General features: G+C 41.5%; 1 long non-coding RNA gene and 1 pseudogene across 1 annotated transcript; both read left to right on the forward strand.

The window, feature by feature from the left end:
- The first annotated feature begins 63 nt into the window (after positions 1 to 63).
- On the forward strand, positions 64 to 4,839 carry LOC114571576 (uncharacterized). Its single transcript, XR_003694668.1, has 3 exons — positions 64 to 287; positions 2,472 to 2,762; positions 4,743 to 4,839. It is a non-coding gene; the product is annotated as an uncharacterized LOC114571576 (long non-coding RNA).
- A 3,979-nt stretch (positions 4,840 to 8,818) lies between these two features.
- LOC114570577 (up-regulator of cell proliferation-like) overlaps positions 8,819 to 25,373 on the forward strand; it is a 28,419-nt pseudogene continuing 11,864 nt past the window's right edge.

The raw sequence follows: 25,373 nt of genomic DNA on the forward strand, positions 1-25,373 counted from the left end.
TGGCTCGGTAGTGTTCACCATGGTAACGGAACGCCTGTGCTGTTGTGTGTGTGTGAAACCAAACATTGAGAGACTGAGCCGCCTCGGTAACTCATCATAACTCATCATAACTTCATCATAACTTCATCATAACTCATCATAACTCATCATAACTCATCATAACGTAATCAACAACTGAGAAAAGTCAAGGTTAAGTTTGACATCTTGATGTTTTTAAAATGCTGCTGAGTCAAAGAAGAACAAAATGTCGGGAATTCACGGGACCGACGCCTCATTCAGTCGCTTTGGTGAGACACGGCACACACACACGGCACACACACACACACACACACACACACACACACACACACACACACACACACACACACACGGTACACACACACACACACACACACACACACACACACACACGGCACACACACGGTAGACACACGGCACACACACGGCACCAACTGACAACTAGCTACGGTTTAAACCAAGGGTCAGACAACCTGCCTAACTAGTTCAACCATCTGATATTGTGTGTGTGTGTGTGTGTGTGTGTGTGTGTGTGTGTGTGTGTGTGTGTGTGTGTGTGTGTGTGTGTGTGTGTGTGTGTGTGTGTGTGTGTGTGTGTGTGTGTGTGTAATCTGTGTAACTAGGTCAGTGGTGTTTAAAGTCCAGTTTAATTCAACATAAACCAAACGGTTAAAAACGGCTTTGAGATGTGTTTTTATTTTAAATATTAATCAAACGAACACGTAGATTCAACATGGAAACAAAAAACTAACTTAAATCTAAAAAACAAGCTGTGTTACACCTCTGCTTCCTACCAACTTCATTCGGTTATTCAGTTATTTGTGGGCAATTTGGTCGGAAAGAAACCAACATTTATTATAATGAAAGTTAGAAAACAACAGGAGGGTTAAATACATGTTGGTGAAGTCTCTGTCTATCACTGGAGGAGGTAACTACTATAGGTCTATGGTCCACTGATAATATTAATATTCTATCACTGGAGGAGGTAACTACTATAGGTCTATGGTCCACTGATAATATTAATATTCTATCACTGGAGGAGGTAACTACTATAGGTCTATGGTCCACTGATAATATTAATATTCTATCACTGGAGGAGGTAACTACTATAGGTCTATGGTCCACTGATAATATTAATATTCTATCACTGGAGGAGGTAACTACTATAGGTCTATGGTCCACTGATAATATTAATATTCTATCACTGGAGGAGGTAACTACTATAGGTCTATGGTCCACTGATAATATTAATATTATCAACTGTGTGTCTGTGGTGACATCTCCTGGGAAATATCCTGTATTACACTTTTCCTCCATTGTATACAGACAAGAAAATAAAAGTATGAATGCACACTATTTAACTATTTAACGATGAATGGTGAATCAGTAATCTGTATAAAGGCTATAATCGATATTTTTGCTTTAAAAAACATCATTATAATCTTGGCTTCTGAGCAACAAAGTGAGAAAACAACCGGCTGAGTTTTCTGGCTGCTGATTGTGTAAATATGTGTTCAGGGATAAACTGAACTGAACTATGAAGTCCAAGAGGAGAAAGAGAGGTTTTAATGAAGTTATATCTCTGTCAAAAGGAAGAAAAAAAGTCGGAAAAGTGACAAGAATGTCTAAAAAAGTGATCGAAAATAGAGACAACAATGTTTCAAAAAGTGAGAAAAAGTTTGGAAAAGGAGACAAAAGTGTCAAAAAAAGTCAAAAAGTTTTTTTTTTGGGGTCCAGTGACCAGGTCAGACTTTTTCAGAAGTAGTGTGAACACTCAAATCTGGCCCAGATTTAGACCACTTCCATATGTGACCTAGGGTCTGATTCAGGACCAACGAAGGCGCTGACAGAGATAAACAAAAGTTGTCCTCGAACTCCGAAAGTTTTGAATAAACTTTGTCTCTGTGAAGCTTCACACAGGAATCTGATATAGGGCACATTTTAAAAGGTCATGATCGCATCTGAGGAAAAGAATCTGAACTAAGCATTAAGACTTGTGGTGTGAACGTAGTCTTATTTGTCATTTTAATGCTCCACTTAAAAACAAAACTGTGTTTCACACATCCACCAGTCACAAAATAAATTAGTGCTAGACAGCAAAAACTTTAAAATTACGAGCTCAGATATGAAAATAGTTCATAAATCAGCCAAGATTACGCTGAATTAGAATTGAATATAAAGTTATACTGCCACTGGAGAATCGTCTAAGCGTTCTTCTTGATTTTTCTGACTTTCGTATATTAATTAGACTTCTAGATTTCCATCAGGCCAGATGTGTCCACGGGGTCTGAACACAGACACAGTTACGGTATTAAGTACTGGACTTATGTGACAATACTTTGTTTTGTACTTTGATCTGATCTCCACCTGGCTGTCTGTCTCTCACCTGCCCCCCCATCTGTTTGTCTATCTGCCCCCCCTGTCTGTCCCCCTGCCTGTCTGTCTGTCTCCAGGCTGCGTGTGCTGCTGGAGGAGGAGGAGCAGCAGCTCCTGCAGGAGATGGAGGAGAAGATGGAGACTCCGATGGAGAGACAGGCGAAGATGAGAGAACGAGCCAAAGCTCTGAGAGAGAGGAGAGAGACAGACAGGCAGAAGATGGTCTCAGAGAAGATGGATCAGCTGTTCAGGTAAACAGAGAGACAGACAGGCAGAAGATGTCTCAGAGAAGATGGATCAGCTGTTCAGGTAAACAGAGAGACAGACAGGCAGAAGATGGTCTCAGAGAAGATGGATCAGCTGTTCAGGTAAACAGGTCCACTTCCTCCACCCTTTCACATTAAAAGCCTCCCAGCCTCCCAGCTTGTATTTGAAATCACTGAAATTTCAGATTATGAAGTAACAAAAATTATTACTGGTATGAAAAATTAAAAAGCCCTTGATGCATTTGGCCTTAATACACACTTTTTGAAAGAGTACAAGGACCCTCTTGTACGTCCAATTACCCATCTTCTTAATATGTCCTTTAACCATTCTATAGTCCCTGCAGATTGGAAAGTGGCTGCAGTGACACCAATATTTAAATCAGGTGCTATAACTGAAATGTCCAATTACAGACCTATCAGCATACTTCCCGTTATATCAAAAATAGCGGAGAAGTGGGTAGTCAGACTGTTGACGGCCCATCTGGAAAATGTCCAACCTTCATTACATCCATTACAATTTGGTTTTCAGACCCATCACTCCACCGATAGTGCCCTGTGTGTGTTAACAGAAAACATAAAAGGTTTGACAAGAGTCCTTGTGTCGGGGCTGTCTTCATAGATTTGAAGAAAGCCTTTGACTCTGTAAACCATCAGATTTTATTATCCAGGTTGACTCAGTTTAACATCTCTGATCAAGCACTTGTCCCACAGGAAACAGTACGTGGTAGTAGATGGTGTCAAATCTCCCTGTTTAGATTCTGGAGTTGGTGTCCCGCAGGGATCTATCCTTGGGCCAATTCTGTTCTCATTTTTTATCAATAACCCACCAAATTTGTGTCCAAACGTCTTCTCGCAGATGTATGCGGATGACGCAGTGATTTACACTCAAGCAAAAAACGTCCAACAAGCAGCTGCTGATCTCACAGATGCCCTATTCTATGTGCAGGACTGGCTCAAGGATTCATGCCTCATGTTGAACACCAGAAAAACTGTGTGCATGTACTTCTCAAAACGCCAGGTCGAAGTAACCAGATCCAATGTCTTTATGAATGGAGTGGAACTTGATGTGGTTTCAGAATTTAAATACCTTGGGGTAGTCCTTGATCCAACACTTTGTTTCAAAAGTCATGTAAAATAAGTAGCACAGGTAGTCAAATTTAATCTTCAAAATTTCTGACATATTCAAAATAATTTAACCACGGATGTTGCTAAAACATATTTTTATTCAATGATTATTTCTCATTTTGACTATTGCTTGACTACCTGGTCTCTTGCTTGCCCCACAACACTTGCAGCCATGGAAAGTCTCTATAAAAAGGCATTAAAAACACTTGATAAAAAAACGCTATCCCACCACTATTGTCATGTTATAAAAAAACATAGACTATTGGATTTTCGAAATATGATCAATTTGAAAATGGCCTGTTTGATATACAAGGTTCTACACTCCCTCGCTCCTCCACCATTGAAGAATTTTATTAAATCTAAAGAAAATTTGCAGAGGACCACTCGAGCCTCTACTAGAAGAGACCTGATAATACCCCACAGGTAACCACCTTTGGTCAGACGGTTCTGTCTGTCCGAGGTGGGAACCTGTGGAATAGTCTTCCTCTAACATTGAGAGAATGCCCTGCATATAGCTCATTTAAAGCTCAGTTGAAAAAATGGCTATGGGAAAACCAAAACTGCACACATTAGTGGGTATGTTGTATCCTTTTCTGAATTTCTTTACTTTGTAATGTGTATATGGGTTTTTGAAGTTGAATGAATTTTTAAGTCTTATGTGAATATTGTATATAGGGCTTTTGTTAATTTATTGATAAAAAATGTACTTACTGTAGGAAATTGTAATGTAAATTTTATTATGCAATGTTTTGTGACCTGTGTGATCTTAGCCCGTGGGACTACGGATGGAAATTAGCCCTTGGCTACAATCCAGCATGTTTACATGCATGTATTCCATGTTTGTTTATTAACATGCACTGTCCCAATCAAATAAATAAATTATTATTATATACAGAGAAACTGGTGTGTGTGTGTGTGTGTGTGTGTGTGTGTGTGTGTGTGTGTGTGTGTGTGCAGTGGAGCTGAACATTCAGAGTCAGGAGGAGTTGTCCAAAGAGAGAGACGAGCTGAACAGAGCGATGGAAGAGATGAAGCTGATGGACGACAAGGAGAAAAGACGGTCAGAGACCATCTTATTTAATTCACCGATTACATTTACATGCACACTAATATTCTCATATATACTATTAACATCATACACTGTTTCCTTTGTCTGAATATAATATCTTTAGAATAAAATAAAAATAGAATAAAAATATGTCGATATTATTCAGGTTTTAGAAGCATTCTTTGGACGTGTTTACAGCACATTCAGTATCTGTCTCAGGGTTTTTACTGCAGTTTGGGACAGTTTACGGCTCTGAGTGTTGCTATGGTTACTGTACACAAACCAAGTAGCCGCCAGTTTGCAGGGCTGCGGAATAGAAATTTTCAGAATAAGAGCACAACCCAAAACATTAAGTGCATGTAAAGTTACTCAGTGTGAGTTGCACCTGAATTAAGTGTGTGTGTGTGTGTGTGTGTGTGTGCGCGTGTGTATGTGTGTGTGTGTGTGTGTGTACATGTCTGTGTGTGTGTGTGTGTGTGTGTCTCTATGTATGTGTGTGTGTGTGTGTGTGTGTGTACATGTCTGTGTGTGTGTGTAAGTGTGTGTGTCTCTATGTATGTGTGTGTGTGTGTGTGTACATGTCTGTGTGTGTGTGTGTGTGTGTGTGTGTGTGTGTGTGTGTGTGTCTCTGTCTGTGTGTGTGTGTCCGTGTGTGTCTGTGTGTGTGTGTGTGTGTGTGTGTGTGTGTGTGTGTGTCTCTTTGTAAGTGTGTGTGTGTGTGTGTATATATGTCTGTGTGTTGCTGTGTGTGTGTGTGTGTGTCTCTCTGTCGGTCTGTCTGTCTATGTGTGTGTGTCTCTGTGTGTGTGTGTGTCTCTGTGTGTGTGTGTGTGTGTGTGTGTGTGTGTGTGTGTGTGTCCTGCAGACAGAAGCAGAGGGCTGAGTCCTACCAGGCCGACCTGCAGGCTCAGATGAAGTCCCAGCAGCAGCTCCTCTTCCAGCAGAAAGCTCAGGAAGAGAGGGAGCACCAGCAGGGTCTGATGCTGCAGGACCAGTACCAACGCAAGAAAGACCACATCCTGTCCAGACCCTCGTCTCACACCGCGGGCGTCTCCGTCCATCCGTTCAGACAGGCAGACAGGTCCAGGTCTGCCCCCAGACACCCCCCCGCACACGATGCTCTTTAAAAACATCTAAATTAAAGTCTGAAAGCTTTGACTTCAAGGCAAGACAGCTTTATTTCTCCAGCACATTTCAGCAACAAGGCAATTCAACGTGCTGTTTAGTTCTGAAAAAACAGCCGTCCACTAACCAACTGGTGATGTCACACATGCTACGGGGGAGGAGGAGGGGGTGGATTAGGAAAAGAAGAAAGTGACGGTTGAGTTTAGGAGATGTGACACGTGGGACACGATCCCTGGGTCTCCTGGGTGAAAGTCCTGTGTTGTTTGACCCATCCTCCCCCCCGACCAACCTCGCTACGCTGATTTTTGGTCTTTCATACTACTCTCCATGGCGTAAATTCACACACAATGGATACGCCACCGCCACCGTATTGAAATAGGGCTTATCACGGTCTCCCCTAGCTGTAGATAGGTGGGTCAACACATTTTTTGTGCATGCATTGTTTTAGTCTGGTGCAACACCGGCAGCGCCACAGCTAGTTAGCTTAGCGTAGTGAAAATGGAATCCTATGTTGGCGGTTAGCATGTTGTGAGTAAAAGTGAGCCAACAAAAGACAAAAAAACAACCTAATTACTTGCACTGAGACAAAAAAATGCGTTGGCTCACCTATCTACAGCCAGGGTAGACTGGTGGTTTATTCCTTTAAGGTAATGTAAGTCAATGGAGGCCAAACGCCGTTGATAAACACGCTACAAGGCGAGTATGCGTCTTGCTAACACGCCAATAATGGCATACGAATTGGCGTGTACATACATACACCTCTCCATGAGATCAGTCTGGTTTATCATTTCACCTGCTGAGTCAGAACAAAGCAAACGTCCTAAATTCAACCCTAGAGTCATCATGTTCCAAAGAAACATCATAGTTCCCGGATCAAAAAGGGAACACACATTTTAAATAGAAAAACTGTATAAATAATAGTAATATTATAAATGTTCTCAGTTTTCTTAATGAGCAGGAATCGTTTAAAGACTGCAGAGCAAAACATATTTTTATGATTTCATCATCTTCCAAAAGAAAAACCCCTAAAAAAGGTGATTTCTCTCTAAATCTGGGTAGGAAAAGGATTAAATCCAAGTATTCTTTGACCTGAGAAGTTTCCATATACTTGGTACTGAGTTATTTATAAAAACAAGGCAGTCAAGTTCCTTGTTTTTGTTTTGTTTTTGTGTCATAGTGACCAACAGTATTGAGCACACACTCAGAAATGGAGCTACGAGACCAGAACATTTCTGTTCTTACAGGTACACCGTTTTAATATGTTCCCTTAAGAGAACAGTTTTGGTTTTGAAGAGGCCAGAACTGGACCTTTTGAATAAGTTAAGCGTACAAAATATCAGAGAAGGGTACACAATTGTCTTTCAAAAGGGTATCTCTCCTGCAATAAGCATTGACCCTTTTTAGGGAAACAACGGTACTTCTGTTTTTAGGGTGTGCACGTGGCAGCAGCTTGTTTCGTCTTTCTTAGAAGAAGCTCATGCAGTACTTGTACCTGGAAAGCAGGTATTCTCTCCCTGGAGCTTGTTAGGTAACTTAGTATTTGTTTTTAAAGGGAGGAGAAACATGTTGCATTTTCCTGATGATACTTGCACACTTTTACTGAAGTAACATTTTCCCTGCAGAACTTTTACTGTAACAGAGTATTTTAACAGTGTAGTATTATTACTTTTACTGCAGTAATTTGATCTGGTTTTACCCTGGCTCTGTGTGTTCTGTTCAGAAACTTGTCTAATAATCCTCTGAACTAATAATTTGGGGCTTTTCCGCCTTTAATGGACAGGACAGGTGAGAAAGGGGAGAGAGACATGCAGGAAATCATCACAGGTTGGAGTCAAACTCTGGACCTCTGCGTCGAGGCATAAACCTCTAAATAATGTGCGCCTGCTCTACCCACTGATCCCACCCAGCCACGAATTTTTGGGGCTTTTTGATGACAACCTGACTTTGACTACACGTCTAACCTTTTATATTTTGAACTCTTGATTCTGCAGAACTTTATAGTTCTTTATCTTTCTCTGTACCTTCAGTAGAGTTTTATAGTCCTCACAGGTGATAAACTGCTGCAGTCTGATTGGTTGCTCTGGTCATGTGATTTCAGAGAAATAACTCAGGTGGATGGATGCTGATCAGACAGACTGAGAGAGGACGTGTGGAGGTGAAGACTGAGAGAGGAGGTGTGGAGGTGAAGACTGAGAGAGGAGGTGTGGAGGTGAAGACAGAGAGAGGAGGTGAGGAGGTGAAGACAGAGAGAGGAGGTGAGGAGGTGAAGACAGAGAGGAGGTGTGGAGGTGAAGACTGAGAGAGGAGGTGTGGAGGTGAAGACTGAGAGAGGAGGTGAAGACTGAGAGAGGAGGTGAGGAGGTGAAGACTGAGAGAGGAGGTGTGGAGGTGAAGACTGAGAGAGGAGGTGAAGACTGAGAGAGGAGGTGTGGAGGTGAAGACTGAGAGAGGAGGTGTGGAGGTGAAGACTGAGAGAGGAGGTGAAGACTGAGAGAGGAGGTGAGGAGGTGAAGACTGAGAGAGGAGGTGAAGACTGAGAGAGGAGGTGAGGAGGTGAAGACTGAGAGAGGAGGTGAGGAGGTGAAGACTGAGAGAGGAGGTGAAGACTGAGAGAGGAGGTGAGGAGGTGAAGACAGAGAGGAGGTGAGGAGGTGAAGACTGAGAGAGGAGGTGAAGACTGAGAGAGGAGGTGAGGAGGTGAAGACTGAGAGAGGAGGTGTGGAGGTGAAGACTGAGAGAGGAGGTGTGGAGGTGAAGACTGAGAGAGGAGGTGAGGAGGTGAAGACTGAGAGAGGAGGTGAGGAGGTGAAGACTGAGAGAGGAGGTGTGGAGGTGAAGACTGAGAGAGGAGGTGTGGAGGTGAAGACTGAGAGAGGAGGTGTGGAGGTGAAGACTGAGAGCTCAGAGCTGCTGGACCTGCATCAACTAACAGGTAAGAACCTCTAAACCTCTTGATGAAGATGTGACTGTCATCAGAAGACTAAATATATATTCAGTGATGTCATCAGAAGACTAAATATATATTCAGTGATGTCATCAGAAGACTAAATATATATTCAGTGATGTCATCAGAAGACTAAATATATATTCAGTGATGTGATGATGTAACCATGGTAGCTGATCTTAGATGTTCAGGATTTGTTCACGTTGACCCAACACAGTTTCTAAAGAAGAGGCTGGAAACTCTCCTCATATCACACACACTAGATTAGTTATGGAAGGATTATATATGAACCATGTTACATATTTATTAACTCTCCACATATCACACACACTAGATTAGTTATGGAAGGATTATATATGAACCATGTTACATATTTATTAACTCTCCACATATCACACACACTAGATTAGTTATGGAAGGATTATATATGAACCATGTTACATATTTATTAACTCTCCACATATCACACACACTAGATTAGTTATGGAAGGATTATATATGAACCATGTTACATATTTATTAACTCTCCACATATCACACACACTAGATTAGTTATGGAAGGATTATATATGAACCGTGTTACATATTTAAGACTTTACTGAGACTGTAAGACCCAAACTACGTTTCCTCTCTCTGGATGAACCAGGATCAGGTCTGATCAGAGTTCATCAACATGAATTTACAGCTTCAATAGAAGAATTCTCAGTCCAGGAGTCCAAAGTTAAATATTAAACCAACCGTCCAACACATTAGATATCATATCAGTGTTATTGTTCATGTGAGCTGAGATTAGTTTACTCTGCTGCTTAAACTCAGTGTTTGTCTGATAATAATTGTGCCTTTGGTTTTAATTACCATATCACTAGGGTTGATTATTTTGGGATGGATTGTGTTGCTTGGTTTTATATTTTGGCCTCTTTGGTTCAGTACCGTTATCACAGACTGTTGGTTACTTTATTGTTATTGACCTTTCTCTAGACCTTCAGTACGCTGCTGCTGCTGTCTGATTGGTTGCTCTGATCATGTGATTTCAGATGCTGATCAACAGACATGAAGACTGAGCTGCTGTACCTGCATCGCCTCACACACAGGTAGGAACCCCTAAACGCCTCAGAAGACTAAATATATATTCAGTGATGTCATCAGAAGACTAAATATATATTCAGTGATGTCATCAGAAGACTAAATATATATTCAGTGATGTCATGAGAAGACTAAATATATATTCAGTGATGTGATGATGTAACCATGGTAGCTGATCTTAGATGTTCAGGATTTGTTCACGTTGACCCAACACAGTTTCTAAAGAAGAGGCTGGAAACTCTCCTCATATCACACACACTAGATTAGTTATGGAAGGATTATATATGAACCATGTTACATATTTATTAACTCTCCTCATATCACACACACTGGATTAGTTATGGAAGGATTATATATGAACCATGTTACATATTTATTAACTCTCCACATATTACACACACTAGATTAGTTATGGAAGGATTATATATGAACCATGTTACATATTTATTAACTCTCCACATATCACACACACTAGATTAGTTATGGAAGGATTATATATGAACCATGTTACATATTTATTAACTCTCCACATATCACACACACTAGATTAGTTATGGAAGGATTATATATGAACCATGTTACATATTTATTAACTCTCCACATATCACACACACTAGATTAGTTTAGGAAGGATTATATATGAACCATGTTACATATTTATTAACTCTCCACATATCACACACACTAGATTAGTTATGGAAGGATTATATATGAACCATGTTACATATTTATTAACTCTCCACATATCACACACACTAGATTAGTTTTGGAAGGATTATATATGAACCATGTTACATATTTATTTACTCTCCACATATCACACACACTAGATTAGTTTAGAACAGATCATATATAAACCGTGTTAAGGCCCTGATGGAGGCATGTAAGGCTTGTGTTTAGTGCCAGTTTGCCACTAGGAGACCCAGTAAAACTCAGGGCGCCCTGGTAGCTCACCTGGTGGAGCGTGCGCCCCATGTACCAAGACTCAGTCCTTACCCCAGCAGCCGTGGGTACAATAACAACCAGGCGCCCTTTGCTGCATGTCGTCTCCCTCTCTCTCTATCCCACTTTCCTGTTTACAGCTTTCTTCTCAATTAAAGGCAAAAAGACCCAAAAATAATAACAAAAAAGAGGGAAAAGTCATGTTTTTTTCATAGTTTAAAAAATTATTTTAAAATGTAAATTTTCCAAACCAACACTAATCTAAACTTGTATATTTTTATGTATATAGTATATATATCGATGAATCAGTAGGGGTGCACGATTCAGAAAATGTCAATTCGATTCAATACTGATTTTCAGGCTCGAGATTAGATTCAAAATACATTTTCGATTCAAAAATTAAATTAAATTAAAATTAAATTCTCAATTAAAAAAAAAAAGAAAACGATTCACAGTATGTAAATGTAGTCACTTTTCCCATGTGATTGCAGTAGACATACAATTTAAAATATGTACAGTACAGGCCAAAAGTTTGGACACACCTTCTCATTCAATGTGTTTCCTTTTTATTTTCATGACTATTTACATTGTAGATTCTCACTGAAGGCATCAAAACTATGAATGAACACATATGGAATTATGTACTTAACAAAAAAGTGTCAAATAACTGAAAACATGTCTTATATTTTAGATTCTTCAAAGTAGCCACCCTTTGCTTTTTTATTAATAAGGGAAATAATTCCACTAATTAACCCTGGCAAGGCACACCTGTGAAGGTAAAACCATTTCAGGTGACTACCTCATGAAGCTCATTGAGAGAACACCAAGGGTTTGCAGAGTTATCAAAAAAAGCTAAATTAAATAGTGAACTATATCTAACCCTCACTATTCCCTCTATAGTGTTTGTTAAATAGTGAACTATATCTAACCCTCACTATTCCCTCTATAGTGTTTGTTAAATAGTGAACTATATCTAACCCTCACTATTCCCTCTATAGTGTTTGTTAAATAGTGAACTATATCTAACCCTCACTATTCCCTCTGTAGTGTCTGTTAAATAGTGAACTATATCTAACCTTCACTATTCCCTCTATAGTGTTTGTTAAATAGTGAACTATATCTAACTCTCACTATTCCCTCTATAGTGTTTGTTAAATAGTGAACTATATCGGGAACAACCAAACTAGATTTCAGACACTCACTGAAAACACATTGTTGCGTGACTTGCGTCAGGAGATGCGCCCGTAGTGATGTCAGCCCTTGGTATGACATCATAGCATATGTCACACGGAGGCCACTTGGAGAGCAGAGGGAAAGTGGGCGGGGCAGGAGAGGGGGAGTGAAATGGAAAACACTTTCAGCCCAAACTATACGGATCGACCGCCAGTTGTAGGCTTAGCGCTACTGCTCCAAGTGTGTTTTATTATCCATCTTATTTATTATTAATTATGGCTTTCTATCCCCGTTTTCACGTTCATTCTATTTCTGCTTTTTCAATGAGGCTTGGTAATCAGCTGCATGAGTTTCAGATTTAGAAATGTGTGATCTGTATCATGATTAATCATATTAATGCTTACATCTCCTCCATGCATTTACAGATAATGTTGGAATTAAAGAAATCACACATACAACTAGCTAGTAAATTAAACATATATAATAAATATTAACTGGCATTAGTGATATTACATGTTTCAGTAAAATATCAAGCTAACAATGAGGAAACTAAAAGTTGAAATGTATTTATTCATCTTCTCTGACTTTGGTGGTCAGCAACAGGAGTTTTGGCAGTTGTACACGACTCCACCTAACAATGAAGGGATTGTCTTGCACCAAATGCATGACTGCAATGCATTGTGGGTGATATCCACCTCTGGAGTGACCACCGTTGTTAACTCAAGTTCTCACCAAGTTCACTTTAGACAACTGGAACAGCACTTAAGATGGCGGCATGGACTCCCCCGAGGAGAAGTGCTTAGGGGACAGACTGATGTCATGAAGTGGCGTATGTATGACACACCAATTCGTATGTCATTATTGGCGTGTTATCAAGACGCATACTCGCTTTTTAGCGTGTTTATCAACGCTGTTTGGCCTCCATTGACTTACATTACCTTGTGATTGCATGTCAATTTACGCCGTAGAGAGAAGTATGAAAGGGCGAAAATCCTCATAAGGAGGTTGGGGGGGAGGATCGGTCAAACAACTCAGGACTTTAACCATGGAGTCCGGGGATCGTGTCCTGCGTGTCATGTATCCTCAACCCAAAGTGGCGTGTATGTTTGTTTATGCAAAGTCATGATGTCACGTTGTAGGGGAAGTGAACGAGGGGATGTTGAACCACTATTGAAACTCAGCCACAGACTAAAGCCTCTGAGCCTGACACTGTCAGGCACGCGGTGCACAACTTCCCGAGGGGGAGGGGCTGGAGGCAGCTGTGCACTGTAAAAAATGCATCGTTGATTAGAGAAATAAATGTAATTCAGATTTTATCTACCTGGGTGGGTCTTAATCTAACCTATGTATGGCAAACATTGAATCATGTGGCAGTTAAAACAAATCTTGTTCACCAAATACCGAAGTATCTATTAGGAGGGAGCTCTAAAAAATGCAGTATGCCTTCTGTTATGTCCATGAAGTCTTTTAAAGTGTTTCTTCTCTTTTGAGGAGAAGACCACATGATTATAATAAAGTTGAGTTTGAGTTGTGACTTTACTGAGACTAAGATAAATACTACCTTTCCTTTCTCTGGATCAACCAGGATCTCAGTCCAGGAGTCCAAAGTTAAATATTAAACATATTGAATATCAGATCAGTGTTATTGTGATGTTGTCTGAGGTTAGTTTCCTCTGCTGCTCTAACTCAGTTTTCTTTTAATTTGAGAGGAGTAGTGAGTTTTTAAATATCAGAAATCTAAGGGGAGTTAGGGTTTCCTCCCAGCTGCAGCAGAGAGTACCTGAGTGTACAGAGTGTGTGTGTGTGTGTGTGTGTGTGTGTGTGTGTGTGTGTGTGTGTGTGTGTGTGTGTGTGTGTGTTTATACTGATGATGTGTGTCTTTTCCTGTCTCCACAGTATGATTTAAAGTCAGCTTCTTCATCACTCTGAAGAGGAGATCTCAACACTTCAGGAGGACCAGGAGACCTCAAGATGGGGGGTTCATGGTCATCACTAAGAATAATATGGAATGAAGAACAGCCTCCTGATTTGTCTGAATTAAGGGACAAAACTGTTACCATGGCAACGTGAGTATTACTTGCTAAAACACAGTTTTAAACACTGCTGGATCACATTTTACTACATGATGAGATAATTCACTACATATGAGAGGTTTGTGGCAATACTTATAAATGCTATATATTATATAAATGCTATATTGCAAAAAAGAGCCATAAGAATAATTCATAATAGAGCTCAACAGTGTGGTTCTGGAAGTAACATTCCCATTGAGTGGTTGATTGATTGATTGATTGATTGATTGATTGATTGATTAGATTATCAGAGATAAAGTCTAAAGACAGTCTGAGGTAGACTGACCCCGAGCTCTGAGGATGTTTCTGCTCCGGTAGAAAACAAAAGTCTGTATGAAATCTACCTGGTTTAACCAAGTCATGGAAAATACTACACTACCCACAATCCCAAGCCTGACAGCGATGTCTTTGATTGGTCCAACTCGGGGTTACCATGGGAAACGTACGGCTACAGTGAGCTTCTACCATCAAAGTCTCTGATAGTTACTGTAAATGGTCTTGTTTAACTTTTTTCCTGTTTTCAAAATGTTTTTTGCGCCAAATCAAATGTTTTACGCTCACGATTCCTCTCGTAGCTGGTTGTCATGGTGCCAGGGTTAAAACTCTTTATATCAGCATTTAATGAAACATCAACGGACATATACAATGGAGGGAAATCACTTCTGGAGCCAGAGCCGTACAGAAAATGGGCGCTCACTGTTGAGCTCTACACTGGTTATAGTTTTAAACCCTCTGATGTACAACAGGGGTCAAAAGTGACCCGAGAGAATGACATTATGCATTTTATTAGCCAATATTTCATGAATTCCTCATGTAAGTTGTTATTTAGAGAAGCTGCACGGCATGTGGGAGTAATAACGCTGCCTCTAACCCTTCATCACCACAAAGACTGACTCTGGGTGGCAGCCAATGACAACTTTCACATTCCTCCTTCTCACCTCCGTGTTTTTCTTTCCCTCCATTCTTCTACAATTCTTCTATTGAGTTCTGTGAGATCATTTTACGTGCATTTAATCACCAGGACAGCATGAAGGGGGAGAGAGAGGGGGAAGACATGCAGGAAACCTGCCGCAGGTTGGATTCAAACCCTCGGCCTCTGTATCGAGGAATAATCCTCTCTATATGGGCACAAGATCTACCAGCTAAGCTTTATTATTTGTCATTATTTTGTCAAGATGTGGTTAGAAAGATGTTGGAATATAATAGTTAAATGTTAAAAATCATTCAGGGCGTTTTCACAACTGAAAGTCTGAACCAAGGTTTATGTCTTCATTGTAACATTTGATCCGGTAAGTTGTGGTTTCACACTACAGTTATGCAAGCACACTAAAGATCGCTACGTGACAAAACTACGTCCTGCCGTCATCACATACGTGAGCTGCATCTCCCGACAGTTGTAACTGATTGGTTTGTAGACGGGCTTCCCCATCCTCTCGTATCCTCTCACTGGGTCAGAGTTTTTCCTACTGACTGCTGCTCTCTCCTACTGACTGCTGCTCTCTCCTACTGACTGCTGCTCTCCCCTACTGACTGCTGCTCTCTCCTACTGACTGCTGCTCTCCCCTACTGACTGCTGCTCTCTCCCTACTGACTGCTACTCTCTCCTACTGACTGCTGCTCTCCCCTACTGACTGCTGCTCTCTCCCCTACTGACTGCTACTCTCCCCTACTGACTGCTGCTCTCCCCCTACTGACTGCTGCTCTCTCCTACTGACTGCTGCTCTCCCCTACTGACTGCTACTCTCCTCCTACTGACTGCTACTCTCTCCTACTGACTGCTGCTCTCTCCTACTGACTGCTACTCTCTCCTACTGCTGCTGCTCTCTCCCTACTGACTGCCACTCTCTCCCTACTGACTGCTGCTCTCTCCTACTGACTGCTGCTCTCTCCTACTGACTGCTGCTCTCTCCTACTGACTGCTACTCTCTCCTCTCTCCTACTGACTGCTGCTCTCTCCTACTGACTGCTGCTCTCTCCTACTGACTGCTACTCTCTCCTACTGACTGCTGCTCTCCCCTACTGACTGACTGCTGCTCTCTCCTACTGACTGCTGCTCTCTCCTACTGACTGCTACTCTCTCCTACTGACTGCTGCTCTCTCCTACTGACTGCTGCTCTCCCCACTGACTGCTGCTCTCCCCCTACTGACTGCTACTCTCCCCCTACTGACTGCTACTCTCTCCTACTGACTGCTGCTCTCTCCCTACTGACTGCTGCTCTCTCCTACTGACTGCTGCTCTCTCCTACTGACTGCTGCTCTCCCCCTGACTGACTGCTGCTCTCTCCCTACTGACTGCTACTCTCCCTACTGACTGCTGCTCTTCGCCCCTACTGACTGCTGCTCTCTCCTACTGACTGCTGCTCTCTCCTACTGACTGCTGCTCTCCCTACTGACTGCTACTCTCCCCTACTGACTGCTACTCTCCCCTACTGACTGCTACTCTCTCCTACTGACTGCTACTCTCCCCCTACTGACTGCTACCTCTCCTACTGACTGCTGCTCTCCCTACTGACTGCTGCTCTCTCCTACTGACTGCTGCTCTCCCCCACTGACTGCTCTTTCCTACTGACTGCTACTCTCCCTACTGACTGCTACCTCTCCCCTACTGACTGCTGCTCTCCCACTGCTGCTCTCCCTACTGACTGCTACTCTCTCCCTACTGACTGCTGCTCTCCCCTACTGACTGCTGCTCTCCCTGACTGACTGCTGACTGCTCTCCTACTGACTGCTACTTTCCTCCTGCTGACTGCTGCTACTCTCTCCTACTGACTGCTGCTCTCCCCTACTGACTGCTACTTTCCTACTGACTGCTACTCTCCCTAGTGACTGCTGCTCTCCCCTACTGACTGCTGCTCTCTCCCTACTGACTGCTGCTGCTCTCCCACTGACTGCTACTCTCCCCTACTGACTGCTCCTACTGACTGCTCTCCCTACTGACTGCTGCTCTCTCCTACTGACTGCTGCTCTCTCCCCTACTGACTGCTGCTCTCTCCCCTACTGACTGCTGCTACTCTCTCCCACTGACTGCTGCTCCCCTCTCCTACTGACTGCTGCTCTCTCCTACTGACTGCTGCTCTCCCTACTGACTGCTGCTCTCCCCTACTGACTGCTGCTGCTCTCCCTCTGACTGCTGCTCTCCCCCTGACTGACTGACTGCTGCTCTCTCCTACTGACTGCTGCTCTCCCCTACTGACTGCTGCTACTCTCCTACTGACTGCTGCTCTCTCCTACTGACTGCTGCTCTCTCCCCTACTGACTGCTGCTCTCCCTACTGACTGCTGCTCTCTCCCTACTGACTGCTGCTCTCTCCTACTGACTGCTGCTCTCTCCTACTGACTGCTGCTCTCCCCTACTGACTGCTACTTTCCTACTGACTGCTACTCTCTCCTACTGACTGCTGCTCTCCCCTACTGACTGCTGCTCTCCCCTACTGACTGCTACTTTCCCTACTGACTGCTACTCTCCCCCTGACTGACTGCTGACTGCTCTCTCCTACTGACTGCTACTCTCGCCTACTGACTGCTACTCTCCCCTACTGACTGCTGCTCTCCCCTACTGACTGCTGCTCTCCCCTACTGACTGCTGCTCCTACTGACTGCTGCCTCCTGACTGCTGCTCTCTCCTACTGACTGCTGCTCTCGCCTACTGACTGCTGCTCTCGCCTACTGACTGCTACTCTCGCCTGACTGCTGCTCTCCCCTACTGACTGCTGCTCTCCCCTGCTGCTCTCCCCTACTGACTGCTGCTCTCCCCTACTGACTGCTGCCTCCCCACTGACTGCTGCTCTCCCCTACTGACTGCTGCTCTCCCTACTGACTGCTGCTCTCCCCTACTAACTGCTACTCTCCTACTGACTGCTGCTCTCTCCTACTGACTGCTGCTCTCCCCTACTGACTGCTGCTCTCTCCTACTGACTGCTACTCTCTCCTACTGACTGCTGCTCTCTCCTACTGACTGCTGCTCTCCCCCTACTGACTGCTACTCTCTCCTACTGACTGCTGCTCTCTCCTACTGACTGACTGCTTTCCTTATAGTAGACAGCTGTCTGCTCTGAGCACATTCAACATCACTCACTCTCTCATGTAGCCTACACACTAAGCACCGAGCTATTCCTTAAAGGAGCTTCCCCGGTCTTGTAATTTTGGTTCGGATCAAACTGAAAAGTCCGAAAGTCTGGACCAAATGAAGTATGTGTGAAAACGCCCTCAGACGGTTTACCCAATGTCTGTGGGGCACCAGCAAAAATAAGTTAAGTGTGTAGTAAACTATATGGAACTGCATCTTGTTTTCTGCACAACAAGGACAAGGGTCTGTAGTTCACAATCACTTTCTAATTTAACAAATCAATAATTTATCAAATCTGCAAATATGTTTGATACATAATATAGTGTAACAGTCTTAATGGAGTGCTGCTCGGTTGTCTGTAGAAAGTGTCTTCTGGTGCTCTTCATATCTAACATCTTTCTATTATCTTGTGTTGTTCTTTTACATAACTAAGATTATAGAGGTAAAAAATAGGCTACTTCATGTCAAATAATTCCAAGGGACATGAGGGGGGTTCTATACAGACCTTGCATTGCATTTTTCTAGAGTTGTTGTCGGTAACGAACAGTATGCAAGTCTATGCACCGATCCAAACCATGTCATTTATGCCCATAAGAAACCTACTTTCAAGTAGTTATGTTCTTTTTTGTTATGACCGGATGTTAAAGTGATGGTTTGGAGTAATTTCACCCTACGGTCCTTTGCCCCATGACCTCGAGCCAAACACCCCCCCAGAAGCTTTTTTCACCTGGGTCTAACATTGGGAGAGTTAGCGTAGAATAGCGTTATCAGCTGAATAGCTTAGCACAGGGGCTAATGGACCCACGTTTGTATCTCGTAAATGACCCCACTAATAATGCCCGAAAGGATACCAAACGTCTACAAGTAGTACATATAGGTTATGCATTCATAAAACGATGGATTGGAAAGTTTGTAAGTACACCAGAGTTTATGTAAATAACACTTGCCTGCTGGCTTCTGCTCTCTGCTGTTGTTGCTGCTGCTGTAAGACGAGTGCTTAGGGACCGTCTACAAATTACAACACCGAAAAGAGATGCAACAAAAATATTTTTTAATTTAACTTTTTTTTTTAAGTAAGTGCTGTAGTATAACTAGCAGGAGACCAGTAATAACTGAGGTAAGTTTGGAGACATTACCTTATTTAATCATTAAATTAACAAATATTTTTGTTGTATCTCTTTTCGGTGTAGTAATTTGTAGACGGTCCTAAGCACTCGTCTAACTGCAGGTAGCAGCAGCAACAGAGAGCAGAAGAGAGCAGGCAAGTGTTCATAAACTTCTGGTGTACTTACAAACTTTCCAATCCATCGTTTTATGAGAGCATAACCTATTTGTACTATTGTAGAAGTTGGGTATCATTTCGGGCATTATTAGTGGTGTCATTTACGAGATACATCACTGGGTCCATTAGCCCCTGAGCTAAGCTATTCAGCTGATAGCGCTACTCTACGCTAACTCTCCCAATGTTAGACCCAGCTGAAAAAAGCTTCTGGGGGGGTGTTTGGCTCGAGGTCATGGTGCAAAGGACCCTAGGGTGAAATTACTCTGAACCATCACTTTAAAGCACTTATAAAGTTCTATGGCATTCAATCTCTTTATGTAGTGTTCATGTTTTACAGTTTTACCTGAGCTAAAATGATAGCAAGCATAGCTACAGGGTTATTGTGTATATGTATATATATATATATATATAAAATCACGGCTCATTTGAATATCAGGCCCCATCTCTTCTCTGTCCGGCGTCCTATTTTCACCTGAAAAGGGCCAAAACAGTTCAAACCAGTAGAGGGTAATGGAGGGCTACAGAGATGAAGGCGTACAGAGTCTGCCATGAATGGTGCTAAGGGTTTAGCTCTATCGTCCACTCAGAGGCATCGCAGGAGATGCAGCATGGGTTGCATCAGGCTGGTCCATGTGAGCAGGAATGTAGCAGTGGGGCAGGCTTATCAGTGGCAGGGGGGGGAGAGTTTGGTTACCGAGGCATCCCAAGCTGTCAGGAGCTCCTCAGGACGGAGTAGGTTATCCCATTCTCTCGGCTTTCCCACAGGCGTAGAAGAGTACTTTGGCTTTTGTGGTGAAGTGAAGTGACGAGGCAGCACCTGATAAACATTGCTGATGTAATGCTCAACAGGCAGTTCTACTGCGTCTGATACTGTGGTGGAGGAGAGTGCTGTATTACACTCAATTATAGGCAGGGTGTTTCTATGATTCCACTGAAGAAAACTCTGAGACCGGCTCATATTATTATTATGATTTAATTCCTTGTTGGAGGATATTTGAGTATTTTTTTTTATTTTATTTAAGAAGCATCTAAAACATTTAATTATCTGTGAATACAAACTCAACTCTTCCCCCATGATAAGGTCACCATAATGTACAGTCTTTCTCTTTTGCAGTGAAAACTTGGCAAACACGGAGATAATGCCTGTTAAAGAGGTTTTGAATACACTGGAAGATTTGGCAGATGAAGAATTCAAGAAGTTCAAGTGGATCCTGGTAGGATTCCACGCCATCCCAAAGAACCACCTGGAAAAAGCAGACAGGCTGGACACCGTCGATAAGATCAAACAGACCTTCAGCCATCAGTCTGTAGAAGTGGTGAAGAAGGTTTTAAAGGAGATTAATAGGAATGATCTGGTGGAGAAATTATCAAGAATCAACACAGGAGCACAAGGTAAGATGGAGGAGGACTAACATATCAAACTGAGTGATCACACAAGTCTGCTGCATATAAGTATGTATATATAAGTTTATAAGTTTGTATTGTTGACTGTTTAATGTAAACTTGAAATACAAACATTTCTGAGCAAAAGGAACAGCTACCTGGTAAAGAGTTTATAAAAACAGATCGGGACAATTCTGACCAGAATTAAACCTCAGCTTTAGAGGACGATTCTCTGATCAGTGGTGTAAGGTAGTTATGATATTATGACAGGTGCTAAACTAGTTACTGTATATCGTCTCGTTATATGATCAAATAGAGACTTGACATTGGACAACATTAACATACATGGGTAAATACATGGTGGGCTGGGTACTGGATTCAACACTTTTTAGGCACTGACCAAAGAAAGGAGCGTTCAGGAGCCAATATCAAAGTCACGGTACCGGTACTGGTATCAAATTTTTTTTTGTAACGATACTCAGCCCTACCCAGCAGTCAAATGTTGACTGACTGAGGTACATCTTTAATTCAGTGATCTCTCTGTTTGGAAAAGACTTAGAGAAGAACATCATCGCCCTCATCACACACTGAAATGGTCTGACACCTGAAAATGTTCTACAAGCTCTCGAAGCCAGTGTGCCAGAAACGTTTAATAATAGAGTAAAGAGAAGAAAATGAGGGATATGGTTGCACTAAGACAGTGTTTCTCAAATGGGAGTACTTGTACCCCTAGGGGTACTGCAGTGGGTACGTGAAATGTTTGCAAAAATGCTATTTTAAAAATATGTCATCCATAATTCCTAAAATAATTATACTATATAGGGCTGTCAAAATAACTGAGAAAAAAATAACACGTAAAAAAAAAACACGTAAAAAAAAACGCAGATTAATCCATTCCATGTTGACCTTTGACCTGGAGCCGTTCTAATTCAATTCAATTCAATTTTATTTATAGTATCAAATCATAACAAGAGTTATCTTGAGACACTTTACAGATAGAGTAGGTCTAGACCACACTCTATAAGTTCTAGTCACCATTCAACTGTAAAATGAAGGAGGGAGACGAGAATGTGCGGTCTGGATCATTGATTGGAACATTTACATATAAAAATCTTCTTCCTGAATAGTACCAAATAGCAACACAGATTTTGGCGCCTCGTTTCGGTGCCACTGATATGTCTGCGCTTCTTTCAGAATATCTGAACCCTACGTTACAGGTAACAGAAACATCCCTGCATGTGACACTAGTTAACACTATACTCGACAGCAGCTAACGTTAGCCTACCGCTAGCTAGTAGCTGGATTAAACACGTTTAAAATGCTGACAGCTAACGCTAAACGGTGTAAAGTTTGTCTGTATTTCACTGTAGAGGATTCCGACACCGGGAAGTAACAATCTGCAGCTGCTTATCAGAAAAACACAGACGATGCGTTCAATGTAACTGGTAACCTACAGGCTCGTGGTGCATTCAAAGTTATTGTGAAATGCCCTTTTCCCATCTGGTGGTTGTTTTAGTCGTTCAACACCAATTTACTAGTGAAATAAGTAATCTTATAGTTATTACATTATTATTAAATAATTTAATTTTGACCATATGTCCTTAGCAATAAACAAGCCGTTCTTAAACATGCCCTTCTTTTTTTTTTTTTTTTTACTTTCTTAAAAAGTATCGCTTCAGGCACCGTTAAGGCACCGGCACCGTTTTAAAATTACCGCTTTCCAGACGATGCCCAACCCTATTCCTGAAGCACTTTTGCATTTATTTCCTCAGCATATTAGGTCATATTGTTGATTGTTATGGCCATTACTTGAACAGTCAAAATAATAATAAAAAGTTTTTTTAACTTTAATGTCACTAATGCTGATTATTCATTGATTCATTTGAATTGAAATATTTAAAATACTTTCACAGCAAAAATTATGTATGCAATTAATTTAGATACAATTTTTCAATTTCAATCAATTGACAGCTCTAATACTATAATAATTAATTTAATTAATTTAATAATTAATTAAGTAATGGATTATAAATATTTGAAATGTTTTTGTTTAAAAAAAGTTGTTGTTGGCGTTGTATTGTTCCTCTTTATATAGACTTTTTTTTCTAGCAAATCAAAGGGGATACAATATTGAAAAATATTATAAAACTATGCTCTAAGACATGCATGGGATGTGTAAAAGGCAGAAATGGATCAATTGAAACAAAAATGAAACAACTGTTGAAGTATTGAATTCCCACATTAGACTAACAGCCTGCATCCAAAACCTGCAAGAGAGAATTAAGTCGATTGATGTAAAACAGAAAGAAATCCAGCAGACTCAGGCTGGTCTGAAGAAGAAATGAAGAACAATGAGAACTTCACTGTCAACGTGGCATCATGACTTTGCGTTAACATACACACCACTTTCCTAAAGCCAAGTGGCGTGTTATCTGTACGCATTTTCAGCTATCCGTGTGTATATCTACGCTGCGTGGCGTGTTATCGCAAGAACGTGCCGAGCTATCGCGAGAATGTCACACGTGTAAAGGTTGGGTTTAGGAAAAGAACATTGGGTGACAGTCTTATGTTTTACCCATCTGCCACCCCAACCAACCTCCCTCCGCGGACTTCTGTCCTTTCATAGTACTCGCTACGGCGATAATTCACACGTCATGTAGGTTAATAGAGGCCAAACAGCGTTGATAAACACGCTAAAAAGCGATTATGCGTCTTGATAACATGCTAATAAGGGAATACGGATTGACGTGTCATACATACGCCACTTAGTGAGATCAGTCTGTCACTGTAGAAGTTGATGAGGTCTACAATGAGTCGATGAGAGGAGGTGGTGGGGGTTGGGGGTTAAATCATGGAGGAGCTGTCTGCTGTGCTGTCTGTGAGGAGAACTATCCTGGATGCACACTGGCCTGGTATCCAGGACACTGTGAGGTCATAAAAGATGGCAGCTGCACTTCACTTTATGTTCACTTGGACATCCTGATTGAGAAGATGGATGAGAGAGTAGACACAAAGAAGAAGAAACTGGAAGAGATGAAAAGTAAAATGGATAAAAGAATAAAAGCAGTGATGAAGTGTGATCAACTAGCAGCAGCTGTTAAAACAAAGTAATGCACTAGATGAACAGAATCACTGAGAGCAGACAGCTGTGTAGTGAACAGATTAGACATCAGCTCTGGTTTGAAATGCAATGAGCCACCCCCCCACGCTGTTTAATGTTGAGTAAAGCATCTCATTCCCTCTATATCACAAACTGAAGTCAGATCGTGTTGTAGTTTTATACTTCTTTAGCTTTTTTGTGTAAGTTTTGTGTTTGTTTGTGTGTTTTTTTGCTTTCCGGTCAATACTGGTCTGTAAAATATTCTGATGTCACTGTGATGTTGACTAAAGTAAACTGGTTGTAGGACAGTAAAAAGTGTTGTCTGAATGATCTTTTGAGCCATAACATAAACTAGTGTTAATGTGTGTACTTCTTACATTGTGTATTCAGACTAAAGAGGTGATATATTGTATAATGTAGGCATTATGTGATTATATATGTGGCTTTGTCTTTTACCACACCTCTTTAACTTGGCAGTCAAACAGAACTTGTAAATATCAACATGATGGAACATGATTTTTACGTTATAAGTGATACCATTATATTGTTCCTACAGAGCCCCGGCCTCGTCGGTCTGACTTCCCTGCTGGTGAAGTGGAGAGTGACATTGTGACTTGTTCCAGTGAGGGAGACATTGGGCAAGAGCTGACAACAGACACAAACAACCTGAATCCAGGAGAGTCTATCTCTCTCCCGGTTTCTGCACAACTTAGGAATGGAAGAATAAGCAAGTCAACTGTAACATCTGTCAACACAAGTAAGTCAAATAAAATCATACTTGCAATTAAAAAAAATCTATGAATGAATTTTCTAAATAAAGTCACAGCTGGTTATGCAGGGCGACATACAGTCTATGAGGGCAACAGGGATAAGGACCCAAAGGCAGACTGAGTAGGCAGAGCTAATGCTATCTAATAAAAAAGAGATTAAAAATTCATTAAGATTAGCATGTTTAGTATTTGTTAAAAGTGTTTTACGAGATGTTGATTCAACTTATTTTGGAGGGCTGGTATTTGTGATGCAGTTTAACTGTATTACATTATACTGAGATTTCCCCCCCTAATATTTAGTCTACCCTCATTGATATAAATGTGGTGGACACGTGTTCAAGACACCTGCCAGAATGTCACTGTACAATTCAACAGCATGACAAAAGAAAAAACCCCAAAAGGACAATAAAGTTTAGTTACCACAATTCAAATGGCCAAAAAAACAAACCTAACAATTTACAGAGAGTGGTAGAAATCCTGAAGGGGTTATTTGGAGCCTCCACCTAAATATTGTTTACATTTATTATAAAAATATTACAAAATATGATAAAAAAACACAAAATAATTCTATATGGTAATTATGAGTACATAATAGTGATGA

The sequence above is a fragment of the Perca flavescens genome, chromosome 16 (genome assembly GCF_004354835.1).
Source record: "Perca flavescens isolate YP-PL-M2 chromosome 16, PFLA_1.0, whole genome shotgun sequence".
NCBI classification, from domain to species: Eukaryota; Metazoa; Chordata; class Actinopteri; order Perciformes; family Percidae; genus Perca; species Perca flavescens.